At 34.9% G+C, this 14396-nt stretch overlaps 1 protein-coding gene across 4 annotated transcripts in view; it reads right to left on the bottom strand.

The window, feature by feature from the left end:
- NRIP1 (nuclear receptor interacting protein 1) overlaps positions 1-14396 on the bottom strand; it is a 301546-nt gene that overhangs the window by 282155 nt on the left and 4995 nt on the right. The gene's annotated exons all lie outside the window — the stretch shown is intronic.

Genomic DNA, 14396 nt, shown 5'->3' with positions numbered 1-14396 from the left:
GAGAAAATGTGATTAAACTCTATAGTCTAGGAATGAAATCGGAAATAGCAGCATGATTGACAAATGACATGTCAAAAGGACACAGAAGCCAACTTTAAAGGGATCCCACTGGCTAAATCAGGACAAGATGAGCATCAAAATAAATAACAACAGTAATTGATTATAGCTCACTTAAATAATATACAGAATCATGAACTCATATTGATAGAAATAAAGTAATTAAATAAAAGTTTGATCAGGAAGGAGACACATAGTTTCACAGTATCTCCACACAAAACAATTATTAAACACAAAGGGAAAATGAGTAATTTCACAGTAAAGAAACATGGCAGACACCATCTTAATCAAGTTAACATAAATAGTAAAGGGTCAAATGAAAATCGTGTGCCACCTGATAAGAAACAAAGGAAGACACAGCATAACGTCTGTTATATCCCTGCCAAATATTCATAACTTGCATGTAATCATTAGGAAACAGCAGACAAACATGGAGAAGGGACATTCTACAAAATAAGTGGCCAATACAATATAGTCTTTCTTGAAAAGTGCCAAGGTCTTGAAAGTCAAACAAAGACTGAAGAACTGTTCCAGATTGAAGGAGACTGAAAAGATGTGACAAGTAAAATGCAAGGCGTGCTTCTAAACTAGATCCTTTTGCTATAAAGGACGTTATTGGGACTACTTGTGAAAATTGAATGAGATCTGAGGATTAGATGGTAGTAATGCATCAATGTTAATTTCCTGATTTTGATGGCTTTATTGTGGCTTATAGGACAATGTCCTTGTTTGTAGGAAATATACACTCATTTTTTCAGGGGTGATGAGGCATCAAATCAAATCTTCAGGGAAAAATTTTCCCCTTTATTATAGTTAAAACTTTTCCATGTTCTGTTATTTAAACTTTTTAAATATAAAAATAAATATATTTAATGCATAGCTTTAAGTATATAATGGACAGAATATATAAACAAGCAATTCATGAAAGAAAAATACCAATGGTGAGTAATCACATGAAAAGATGTTCAATCTCATTAGTAATTACAGAAAGGCAAATTAGGACCACAATAAGATGCTATTTTGTAGGTCCTATATCGGGAAGAGTTACGTAGCCTGAGAATTCCAAGTTTCAGCAATGATTAAGTTCACCGGGAGCCTGTGATATTATTAACGGTATGTAAACTGGTCCAATGACTTTGGAAAACAACTGGCATTAACTCATATAATTCTCTACACTTCTGCTCTTAGGTATATATTCTAGAGTCTTACACATGTGCACCAGAACACATTAAAGAATACAAACATTAGCAATGCTTCCAATAGCTATATATATCCACGAGAAATAGGCAAACTAAAGTAATTCAATATACTTCATTCTGTATCTCCCCTTTAATTATAAACATTTCCCCTCATTAGTCGTATAGGCTAGTGGTCACATAGTCACCTCCTTGGCCAAAAGTGTGATAAGAAAGCCTAATCCACCTTAAAGAGCAGAATTTCTTTTCCCAATAAACAATTCATTATCTGTATCTGTATCTATATCTGTAAATGTACAGATGTACACCAACCTCAATACAAAAATAAAACAAACAAAAATACAAAACAGCAACAAGCTAGATGTCTACCAATACAATAAATTCACACAATGAAATGTTACTCAGCAGTTAAATAAATGAACTACAACTACACACAACAAATAAATTTTGAAAAACCATAATGAGAAGAAAAAGCAAATCTCAGACTATATATGTCACCATTTTTACAAAACAAAAAATAAAATTAAACAGCATCTTACTTAAAGATCCATATGATAAAACCAATACTATTAAAAAGTAAATGATAAAACAACTGAAGTGATTGGGGGGTCAGGGAGAGCAGTAAGGGTAGAGGCACAGGTAAGAGGCATATACTAATAGATGCACCTTTATTAGTAAAGTTCTGGTTCCATGTTGGTTGGTAGATCATTTTAATATTATGCTTTATAATATTAATATATTCCTGTTTGTGTAATTTAAAAAAAAGCTGCCACATTATGGCAAATCAGAGTTTTACTTTGACAAGAATATCGTTAACGTATGTATCTTAATTTGCACCCCTAAACAAATGCTACCTGCTGGGCAACAGATTTTCCTAACTCTTCTTTTTAAAAAAAGCAAAGGAGTATATAAAGAGATACACTCCAAAGCACTGGAAAGCAGACTTATAAATAAAAACTTAGAGCTTGGTCAACCAAAAAATGAGCCTAATTCATATCTACCATCAATCTGGTCTCAAAACTAGCATAAATGCTTGCTTAATTACTGCAAACTTGCAGAACTCTCTCATGGGAGATGGTCATTTTGCAAAAATTACTTAACATGAGAAATAGGCAAACTGAAGTAATTCAATATACTTCATTCTGAACAAACAGTATTTCCCCTTTAATTATAAACATTTCCCCTCATTGGTCATACAGACTAGTGGTCACATATTCACCTCATTGGCCAAAAGTGTGATAAGTCTAATACATCTTAAAGAGCAGAATTCCTTTGCCCAAAAAACAATTCCTTATATTTACTATATAGTACTTTTATCTGACAAAAGCCATGATAATTCAATTTTTTCCCCAACCTTGCATTAAAGGTAGGGCACATATTATCATGAAACACCTACCTTATGTAGTAAAATATATTTTTTAATGTTTTTATTTTTAATTTTGAGAGAGAGAGATACAGAGTGCAAGCAGGGGAGGCGCAGAGAGAGAGAGAGAGAGGGAGACACAGAATCTGAAGTAGGCACCAGGCTCTGAGCTGTCAGTGCAGAGCCAGATGAGGGGCTTGAACTCACGAACGCGAGTTCATGATCTGAGCCGAAGTCGGAGGCTTAACCGACTGAGCCACCCAGGTGCCCCTAAAGTACTTTTAAAAGTTTAAAAATAAGTTAGAAATGTTAATGATGTTCTAAATCAAATTTTCTAATTATTTTTTGAGGACCTCTAATACAAAAGGTGCTTTATAAGATGCTTCTTAGCATTTTATGTGATACAGATTGAAAATCTTATCTATGTGCTACATTCTTATTAAATGCAAACAAATACAATACTCTGGTTAAAAGGTATCTTGGACTAATTCTTTTTCAAAAGTCACTCATCCAGATACACATATAGTGTACGTGTGTGTGTGTCTGTGTGTATCATAGCAATTATTTCTCTTGGCTTGGATCACTATTAAATGATATGCCTGAACCTTACTTAACAGGATGCACAATACTTAACAGACTAAGGAAGCTGGGGGCGGGGGGCGGGGGGAAACGACAGCCTTATTTGTTAACAACATGCAACCTTTAGAGAGACTGTTGCATCATGTTATAGAGGGAACAAACAAGCAAAAACTAAACCCATACCACTGGTCCTTGCAGTGTATTTCATTTTTTATGTATATTTTTGACAAAGGTTAGAGCTTCAGGAATGAGGAATTGATAGAAAGAATAAATATATTTCTTATGCAATTTCTGAAACTAGAATATAGTGGGCACTAACTAAATGCTCAGTATATAAATGCTTCTTTGAATACTCTATTTTAAGATTACTTCCAATATATCCTTGTATTTGTTCAATGAAATATAAAATATCTGTCCCCATATACACTTTGTCTATTTCCTAGTCTCTTACTGTTTTTTTAAACTTATATTCTTTTAAAAGCCATTTTTTATTATTAATGGTGAAAGTCATACTTTTAAAAAATATATTGATCCATCTTCAAGAAATATGTATATATCCATTTTTTATCTATAAAATTATTTATCTGACATCTCAGATTTAACATGTCAATAACTGAGTCCCTGTACTTCCTAATCTCAGAAAGTATCAACTCCATCCTTTTAACTGTTCAGGACAAATACCTGGCTGCCATCCTAAATGCCTCTCCTCTTCTCATGGGCTCCACCCAATTTATCAGCAAATTCTGTAGGCTTTGCCTTGGAAATATCTAGAATCCAACTGCTCACTGCCCTCATTCAAGTCACCATCTCTCCTGGATTATTACAATAGCTTCCTAACTGGCTTCCCTGCTTCTGTTTTTAATGCCCTTTGGCCTATTCAACACAACTGCCAAAGTGATTCTGTGACAATGTTTTACTGAGTCACTCCTTTGCTCAAAAGTGTGTAGTGGCTCCCCGCTCTGACCTCACTTCCTGTGACTGTCCCTCATTCACTCACAGGGGCTTTGACCAGAATACTCTTCACCCCAGAGAGCTCTAACACTGGCTCTCACACCATCTCCGCCTTTATATGTAAGTCATCTTCTAGGTGAGACCTTCTCTGGACGTAATCTAAAACTTCATACACCCCTGCCCGAGATCTTCCATGCTCCCTTCTCTGGTTGTTTTTACTTAGTACTGCTCCTAAGATAGCATGAAGTTGAATTGCTTTATACTGTTTATCTCATCAATTAAATTAAATTAAATTAAATGTAAGCTTCAAGAGGGCAGCAATTTTTCCCTTTTTTGCTCACTGCTTGATCCTTAGTACAGAGGATAAATGGAATACAGTAGGTGCTCAATAAACTTATATATCGAATGAATCAAGGCAAGACTGTCCATATTTTGTGATCTCATAAGGTTGGTTGCAGAAATTAACAAAACTGCGACCTTCAGTAGCTGTTTCCTCCACTGCAATAGCCCTCTCACACACCCACCTCTCCCTGCCTTACTTGCTGACAGAACACTCACCCTCTTCCTCTTAGGAGGTGAATCCTGATTAGGTCAAGCCACTAAGATAAGTAATGTTTACTATGCCAATCAGGGGCTTAAGTACAGGCATATGATGCAAGTTTACTAGGAAATGTTTTTCTCAATTAAAAAAAAACGTAGCATGGAAAAATGGCCATCTTGTAACCAAAGTTTGACAAGACACTCTAGGCAACAGTGTAGAAAAATGGAAAATACCATGTGGGTTCCTGATAACCCCAGTAGGACAATTAATTACCCACCTGTTCATGTAGAGTAGGATGATATATTCCCCCATTGCTTAAGTTATTTTGGTAATGTGTTCTATTACTTACGTTTTAGTTAACATTAAAAAATTTCAAATAGTCATACAGTTTCCTGCAATGTGTTAAGTCAAACTAAAATGAAGATGGATGTCAGGTGTTTCCCCCCTTTTTATTAAGCTGCATGCCTACACAACATGTCATATGACAGTAAAACAAGATCTCTCAGTATGAGTCATATTTTCTCACAGGAATTAATTTATAAACAGTGTGTTCTTAATTAAGAGTTGAAAATAAACATATGACCAAAGCAAAGGCAATCCAAATACAGAGCTTTGAAATAATTTAAATAGTAAAATGTGCTCTAAACCACCATATGCCTAACCAGGTTCTACAGAACTATCAGTACTTATCCAAAGGAAGGAAGAAAGGGAAGGAGGGAGACAGGATATTAGGTGGTAAGAGGAAGGTGGAAGGTCCCAAGGCCAAACAAAATCAGGACATGATGAATTAAACATAAATAACTATACTTCCTTTTGTGTGTATACACACTGGAAATTTAGTTTTCTAGTTGAACTCAGATAGATGTTCCCCTTCATCTTTGAAGTAATCCTAGATTGGAAGGGAAGGGAGGTTGTGGGTCAGTAATGATTTGGGTCAAAGGGATAACAGTCATCAGGTTTTGATTTTTAACTCAAAGCCAAACCATTAGTTAGGAACAAAGCCAAAGCTTTATCTTCCCAAAACTCTAACTTCAAGTTCTCTAAGTATCTACCAAAGTACAGTGTTTCCTCATAAAAGTCTTATAAACTTAGAAAATTCCTACACATGTAAAATTCCTATGCTGTTAAATAACTTACTTTAGACATAATGGGCCCCAAATATAAGATATAAAAAATTAACTTTATATAGGATAAACTTAATTCTATCCTTAATATAATGCCTACAATATATGGTAGGTATATTTAATTACCAATCTTTTATTAGCTTGTCACCCTGAAAAATTACTGGATGATTTATGGGTCTTACAAAAATTATTGAAAGATGCTGGGAAAAGTAGAGATTTTCTTTAAAATCTTCCTCAGCATATTCTACAATAGTAAAAAAGCAATAAAAATTATTCTGTTGGTAAAACTTCAAAAAGTATTCATGAATCAATTTAACTAAGGACTTTAGTCCTGACAGTAGGTCTGACCATGGTAAAGCTGACTATCTACTGACAATCCTGCCTCGTCCTGCTCTACCCTGCTTCTCCTTTGGGTTACTCTCTGGCAATGAAGAGGAAGGAAACCAGAAATATGAATACAAAGTCGATTAAAAGTATAGAGCCATGGAATTATCAAAAAAAAAAAAAAAGGATGCTATCTTAGTCCAGTCAGGCTGCTAAAATGGAAATATCATGGACTGGGTGGCTTATAAATGACAAAAATTTCTTAGTTTTGGAGGCTGCTAAGTCTTGGATCCCCATGTACGCAAGTACAGTACCTGGTGAGAATCTAGCTTTCTAACTCATAGATGGCCATCTTTTCACTATACCTAAAATGGCAAAACGGGAGAGGGATCTCGCAGGCCTTTTTTATATGGGCACTCATCCCACCGTGAGGGTTCCACCCTCATGACCTAATCACCTCCCAAAGGCTCCACCTCCTAATGCCATCTCCTTGGGGATTAGGATTTCAACATATAAATTTTGAGAAGAAAATAAACATTTAGACCATAGCAGATGATATTTAAAAATTTGTTTTTCCAAATATAAATCAAGTGCTATTCTGACTATAGGAGATTCAAAACATTTTAGTATTTTATCTTAATTTAAGCCAACTAGATGAGCATTATACAAATGAAAAAATATAGATATTAATTCCAAAATTTCAATGTTAACTATTACATCAAAAAAAAATTCAGAACTTTATTTCTCACAAGTACTCAAGGCCATGTCCAAAAGGGTATCTATGGACTAACAAGAATAACGAAAACTTATTGTGCACAGTATGTGCCAAGAATGACATTAAGTGCTTTATATGGTTCAACTCTTTCAATTCTCAAAACAACTCTATAAACTTATCCCCAATTTACAGATGAGAACACTCAGCCTTAGGAGGTAAGAGGATTAGTCCAAAGCCAACAAAGTAAGTGGCAGACTTAGGATTCACACTTGTTCAAAACCACCACACCACAGTGTCTCAATTTTTGTCAAATTCAATCTATTAACTATAAATACTGCTTTCAGTCTAATGTAGTTTCCTTAAGATTTTTAAGAAACCTCAAATATATTTCTAGACTTTAATGCCTCTCAACAGGGAATGCAATTTTTTATAAAGTTTTTTACTTTAATTCCAGGATAGTTAACATACAGTGTTATAGTTTCAGGTGTACAATACAGTGATTCAACAATTCTATGCATTACTAAATGATAGTCCTGCTAAGTGTATTTTTAAGAATGAAAGTTTTAAAACAACTACTTAGAGGGTTAATTCCCAGCCATTAGAATTAACTTTTATTAACTGGATGGCAAGTAAATGCCAGCTTTTGACAATTATACTAAGTCATATATTAACTCAATCCTCATCTATAAAATAGATACTATTCAACTTTACAGATGAAGAAGGTAAGGTTCAGAGCAGAAGAGTGACTTGTCCAAAGTCATACAACAGCAAACAAGTAGACCCGGGATTCAAATTCAGGTCAGTGAGTATGCTTTCATAAAGCATTTCACAAACCACTACTGAATAAAGCCTCCACAGTGTCGGACCAATCACCTTGGTCAACCCCTCTCCTAATCATTTCATGAAAGACCAACAGTCTGCTTTTAAATCACCGGTCAAATTTTCTGTACCTAGAGGTATACAAATATAATGACAAGTCCTTGCTGCCCCCATGAGCCTCTTTAAATAAAAATACATCTCTAGGGTAGTCTAGCTTCTGGCAATTTATGTAAACAAATTCACCAAATATATTGCTTTTGTTACTACCATGGCATAAGCACTCTGAATTTTCCTTCCTGGAATAAAGCCCATTAAGTCTTTTTGCAGAAAAGTCTCTAGGACTTTTGTAAGTACCAAAAAGCTGAGGAAATGTTGCTCCTTTAAAATAAATCTTGGCCCAGTAAGAACTGGCACTAGGCCTTTTATTTTCTTGCAGTCAGCAAAACTACAAACCTGTAAAAATTCAAAGAGTAGTTCAGGGCATGCATTTTGAAGCACCAGCATATGTGGGAAGTCACTTTACAAACTCATACTTTATACTGAAAACTTTCTTAACCTGAATATGTAGGCAAAATCACTTTTAAGACCTAGAACTGCTATACTATGAAAGAAAGAGCAAGTCCATTTGGGGTTTTACTGCTTGTTTCCTCTGACAACTGTGTTCCCTAGAGAAAAAGAAAAAGAGTATTATTACTGGCTCCTGTGTACCTTGCTTTATAGTCCAAACACATTTGGAAGCTGCTGTTTCTAACCCTGTATTAATTCAGATCTTTGGAAAAATCAAATGAAGGCCAACTTAATCAAAAATAAGCACGTGTGTTTGGGGAGTGCAGGGTTGAAGGAAGTAGAGAAAACTAGGTCAGTAGGTGGCAGATGGTAACTGGTTCAAACTTGAAAGGAGTTCAAAAGCGTGGAGCAGGGTTTGTGAATACTCTTCAAGTGGAATAGAAGCAAAGAAAGAAAAATGCAAAATGTAGGGAACAGAGGTCTTTATTTAGAGTATGCTATTGAGTTTTACAACAACAGTCATCACCTATTTTACTTCTTCAGGTACATACAGAATTAACAATATTGTCAATACAACATTATCTTTCTAGAACATTGCACTGGTGACAACAAACTTTATTTCCTCATTTACTCTGCCTAATATTCCTTTGATGTAGGTGATAGTCTCAGTTTACAGATTAGGAAACTGAGGCTTGGGTGAAATGATTTGCTGACAGTCTGTTTGATGAGCTACGGTTCAAATATAAATTTTATGACTCTAAGACCAGCATTTTTCATGTCACTATATTAAACTGTGGACAGAATAGTGGTTACTCTTAGTACCTGCACAACAGGAAAAAGAGAAATACAGCTGATCCTTGAACAGCATGGGTTTGAACTGCACAAGTACACTACCTTTCAATAAATATACTGGAAAATTTTTTGGAGATTTGCAACAGTTTGAAAAACAGATGAACCATATAGTCTAGAAATACCAAAAAAACTTAAGAAAAAGTTACGTAATGTTGTAAGACTACAGTATATAATATGACATAAAATATGTGTTAATAAATTGTTTATGTTGTCAGTAAGGCTTCCAGTAAACAGTAGGCTATCAGGAGTTAAGCTTGGGGGGAGTCAAAAGTTATAGATTTTCAACTGTGGCAGGGATAGGTCCCCATGTTGGTCAAGGCTCAACTGTATACCCTTTGGGTTTTACATGTATCTGTGTGTGTGTGTGTGTGTGTGTGCGCGCACACACACATATATATATTTATCAATAAATAGATAACAAAGAAGCAAAACAACTACTGCTGCTTTCTCTCAGATTACAGTATTGCAAAAGACTTAAAAGCTAAGAAAATAGCATTCTGTGGTCACCAGACGAGGTTTAAATTGCATGTAACTTTCCAATACTGTTCACCCTTAACAGAAAGTCATGCGAGTACTTTAATGAAAGTGTTATTTATCCATTTCTTATTTACTGAGATTACTGTTAAAATAGCAAATTAGCACGGATTCGGTATTAATACAAACTCTGTGCATATATTTTTAATACACTTGTCAAAGTAACATTAATAACATTCATGGTCAGGTTATATCCATTTCTATTAGGATAAACACTTAGACTTTCCTTCAGAATTTTTTGTAACATAAAATAAAACCAAAGGATCAAATTTTTCATCACCATTTAAAAGAAAGGCTAAATAGTTTCTATTATGACCTAAGTAATAAAACAAGAGCTCTGTGTACTGACCACCTAAAATATACCTGTGTGGCCTATAAGATGAACTTCCCAAACCTACTTATTTGCCAAAAGCAGAGTTTCCAGATCACAGAGGATACTCTGTCATGAGTAAGGAAGACTTAAAACCCCCAATCATGGCTTCCTCCTTACAAATTCAGTCTCTGTTATCAATTCATGTCACCAACATCTGAGCACTTAAACACAAAAGAACATATGGGCCCATATTTTCTGGGTCTGTATCTGATGACAGTATTCACGATGCAAGATGCTGGTTCAACGTAACTTGTTTCCTCCCTCAACCTCAACCTATCTCCTTCTTTGAACTAATTCAGTTATAACCCATATATATACAATATCTAGATTTTGTTTTTGAGAGAAAAAAAAATCTCCAAAAATCAGAAACTTACTCCAATCCTAGATATGTGTTCTTAAATACCAGAACTATATCCCAAGTAAATGTTTTAAAAAATTTTATCATCCCAAATTCAGTCTCATTGAGTCTCCACCAGCCAGGTAACCTTTTTAATTTTAAATACTCCTAGGAAATAGAATTGATAGGGATGGGGTCACCTTTGAGAAATTTATGGAAATCTAGGAGATGATGCCCTTCAAAAAGTGTATTTTACTCCATATAATTCAAATATACAATGAATTAAGGATCAATTTTGGAAAGTTGTTAACGAAACCTTTAAATTCATTCATCTTTGAAACTGTTATATTCCACACAGGTAATTTATTACTTTCACCATAGGCCTCTCTATTTTCTTTCTTGTTTCAGATGAATAGTAAACATTCAGCTAACACATGAAATCAATCTTGCCATTATTCAGGTAAGCAATGTTAAAACAACATTCCATGTATTTTACATTAAGACAAAGAAACTTATATAGTCAACAAAATATAGTTCGAGTACTTTCACTAACACTTACACTACACTTTGGAACCTACAAATTTCTAACACACATACCATCATGTCATCTTCGCACAAAAAACTGTTGCAGAGTAAGTTTAAGTAACTTGTGTAACATAATACGAGATGAAGTTTTATCCTTTTCTTAATTCTTTCTAAAGCTCCAGGATATGCCCTGGAAGAGTTATTTCAACAACATTTTGATTGATCACCATACATATACATATATACATGTATATATACATATTTATGTCATATATATATATATATATATATATATGACATAAAGCTGAGTGCTTTACCAATCACAGATTTATAAAAGACATGGTCCGTTGCCCTTAGAAGTTTACAATCTTTCAGAAGAGATGAATAAAATAAATGCAGGGTGATTGGTACTCATCAACTACTAAGGGACAGGGCACTTTGGTGTGATTATTCAAATCACAGAATGGGTAGCATTTTGGTAAAAGAAAATGAGTGGGGATCACAAGACACTGATGATGAAGACAGCGAAGCCAGTGTGGCCATGTAAGAAATGTGCAATTAACATCTTTAAGAATGAGGCAAAGGGCATATGATGCTGGGAAGTAGGATCCAGATAAAAATTGGACTTGGCCTTAATCTTGTAGGCAAAGGTCTTTGCTTAGAGTTATACTTTCTTCAGAAAGATTTGCTGTCCTTGTAAATAATACAAACTAAAAGGCCAAAAAGAGCAGTTAGAAAGCTACTGCAGTAACTAACAATCATTTAGTACTAATGCTTGAGTTTGGAAGATGACAGTGGAAAGAGAAAAAAATAAACCCAAACTCATAATTCTTCCTGTTGTAATGAAAATGATTACTGAAGTAGTCCTATATATCATGTGCTGATATATAAAGGCATAAAATAAAACCAATCACTTGTAAACACACTTGCAGATTTAACTTTGGTTAAATCATTGCATAAAGTTACCTATTCTACAAAGGGAAAAACATTTATAACATCTGCTTTCAATATATTCTATGGTAGCATATACCATTTCTTAATATAAGTCTTTGATTACATTTTTAAAACATTTTAAAAACATTTTAAAAACCTTTACTGTAGGTGGCCTAAAAAAAAAACTTTTGAAAACTACAATTACAAAATATCTATATACAGTAAAAGATAATCTATACTACATAGAAATCACGTCTTAAAAACCATCAAGGTCTGTTCGGTTCATACTAATTTTAAGATACCAAACTACTATGTATGTTCCTATATTTCACAAGAACAAAACAAGTATCTTATAAATACACTTCTCGATAACTAACATTATTTTTATGATCCAACTGGAAAAATATACATGTAAATACCCAAAAGGTGAATTATCTGATATTTATAAACCCTATTTTTTTGAAACCACACATTTACATGCTACCTTTCATAGGTATATACACATCAGTTTGATAAATAAATTACTTTCATCTAATTCAAATTATCAAAATATATTATTATAACAATTGTTCTTAGTGTTTATGTAAGGGAGAGAGAGACAGAGTGCAAGCAGGGGAGGGGCAGAGAGAGGGGGAGACACAGAATCCGAAGCAGGCTCCAGGCTCCGAGCTGTCAGCACAGAACCCAATGCGAGGCTCAAACTTACAAACCATGAGATCATGACCTGAGCCAAAGTTGAACACTTAACTGAGCCATCCAGGTGCCCTGAAATGTATTGTTATATATACAAATGAAGATCTTTGTTTTCTCTTGCTTTAAGTATTCCGTATCCCTAGAAAATTCCTAAGGCAAATTTTCAGGATTGGAAAACAGTTTATCTTCTCCATGCATTCAAGAAATATTTAGTCAATAAATACTTATGAGCTCCTTCTAGATGCCTATCATTAAAAAACAACTATAATTTTTAAAGGTATAAATACACAAAAAGCTGTACAACTTGATGAGTCTGGAGGTAAGCACATACTCATGAAATCACTGCCACAGTCAATGCCATAAATATATCCAACATCTTCAAAAGTTCAAAAGTTTCGGGGCACCTGGGTGGCTTAGTCGGTTAAGCGTCCGACTTTCGCTTAGGTCATGATCTCGCGGTTCGTGGGTTCGAGCCCCGCGTCGGGCTCTGTGCTGACTGCCAGCTCAGAGCCTGGAGCCTGTTTCAGTCTGTGACTCCCTCTCTCTCTGACCCTCCCCTGCTCACGCTGTCTCTCTCTCTCTCTCTCTCCTGGAAATAAATAAAACATTAAAAAAAAAAAAAAAAGTTCAAAAGTTTCCTGCCCTCTTTGTTTTCTGTGATATGAACACTTAATATAAGATCTACCTCTTTGCAATTTTTTAAACATAAAATACAGTATTATCAACCATACGTACTGTGCTGTACAGTAGATCTCTAGGATTTATTCCTCTTGTGTAATTTAGAGTTTGTACTTTTGACCAAAACCTCAGTTTCCTCCTCCCAATTCCTGGTAACCACCATTCATTTTATTCCCTGCTTCTATGAGTCTCACTGTTTTGGATTCCTCATGCAAGTGAGATCATGTTCTTCTGTCTAGCTTATGTCACTTAGGATAATGTCCTGTAGGTTCATCCATGTTGTCACAAATGACAGGATTCCATCTTTTTTAAGGTTGAACAATTCCATTATATGGAAATACCACATTGTCTTCATCCACGTCTTGGCTGTTGTCAATAGTGCTGCAATGAGCCACGGGAGTGCAGTATCTCTTCAAGATCCTGATTTCAATTTGTTTGGTTACATACCCAGAAGTAGGACTACTGGGTCATATGACTGCATGATCATTGTGTTCAGAGCAGCTGTCCCAACTGACCCCCAGCATGACACCTTTCAGATACATTAGTGATGAACACGAAAAGATTCCTGCCCTCACAGAGCTTTTGCATTAGAAGAGGGAAACAATCAATAAACAATAATTTTTAAAAAATTAATTTCCTGGTAGTTTTAAAGGTGAGAAGTGTTGTGGAAAATGAAAAGAGGTAAAAGGAAAGAGAGGGGGCTTTCACTTTGAGTGGTTACCAGGCGAGGCCTCATCAAGAAGATGCCACAGCCTTATCAGCTAATACAAGAAAGTTAATTTTACTACAACTAAGGTGAAGGTTTAAAAGCAGAGGAATGATTTTCTTTTTTTTAAAAAGTGGCCAGGGGAGCCTGGGTGGCTCAGTCGGTTAAGTGTCTGACTCTTGGTTTGAGCTCAGGTCACGATCTCACATTTGGTGAGTTCAAGCCCTGCACAGGGTTTTGTGCTGACAGGACAGAGCCTGCTTGGGATTCTGTCTCTCTGCCCCTCCCTATTCACGCTCGCTCTCTCTCAAAATAAATAAATAATTTTTTTTAAAAAAAGTAGCCAATAATAGGTACTGTTAGAACTGGATGCCAAAAAAGTAGATTTCATTTAAAAAGAAAGTAGTACTATATATTTAAAAAAAAAGTGAACAGGACTATAAAACAACTACCACAGATCTAAAATCCAAAATAACAGCTAATATACAGTTATAGCAAGTATTACTCCAGGAGCTTTATCTCTCATGACAACTCCACGTGTGACCATTTTTGAAGGTCAATATACCTTATCCACATTCTGAATTACATT

This window comes from Crocuta crocuta, unplaced genomic scaffold (assembly GCF_008692635.1).
Source record: "Crocuta crocuta isolate KB4526 unplaced genomic scaffold, BGI_CrCroc_1.0 scaffold174, whole genome shotgun sequence".
In the NCBI taxonomy this organism is placed as follows: domain Eukaryota; kingdom Metazoa; phylum Chordata; class Mammalia; order Carnivora; family Hyaenidae; genus Crocuta; species Crocuta crocuta.
The sequence above is the reverse complement of the archived record's forward strand: the minus strand, read 5'-3'. Positions and strand labels throughout refer to the sequence as shown.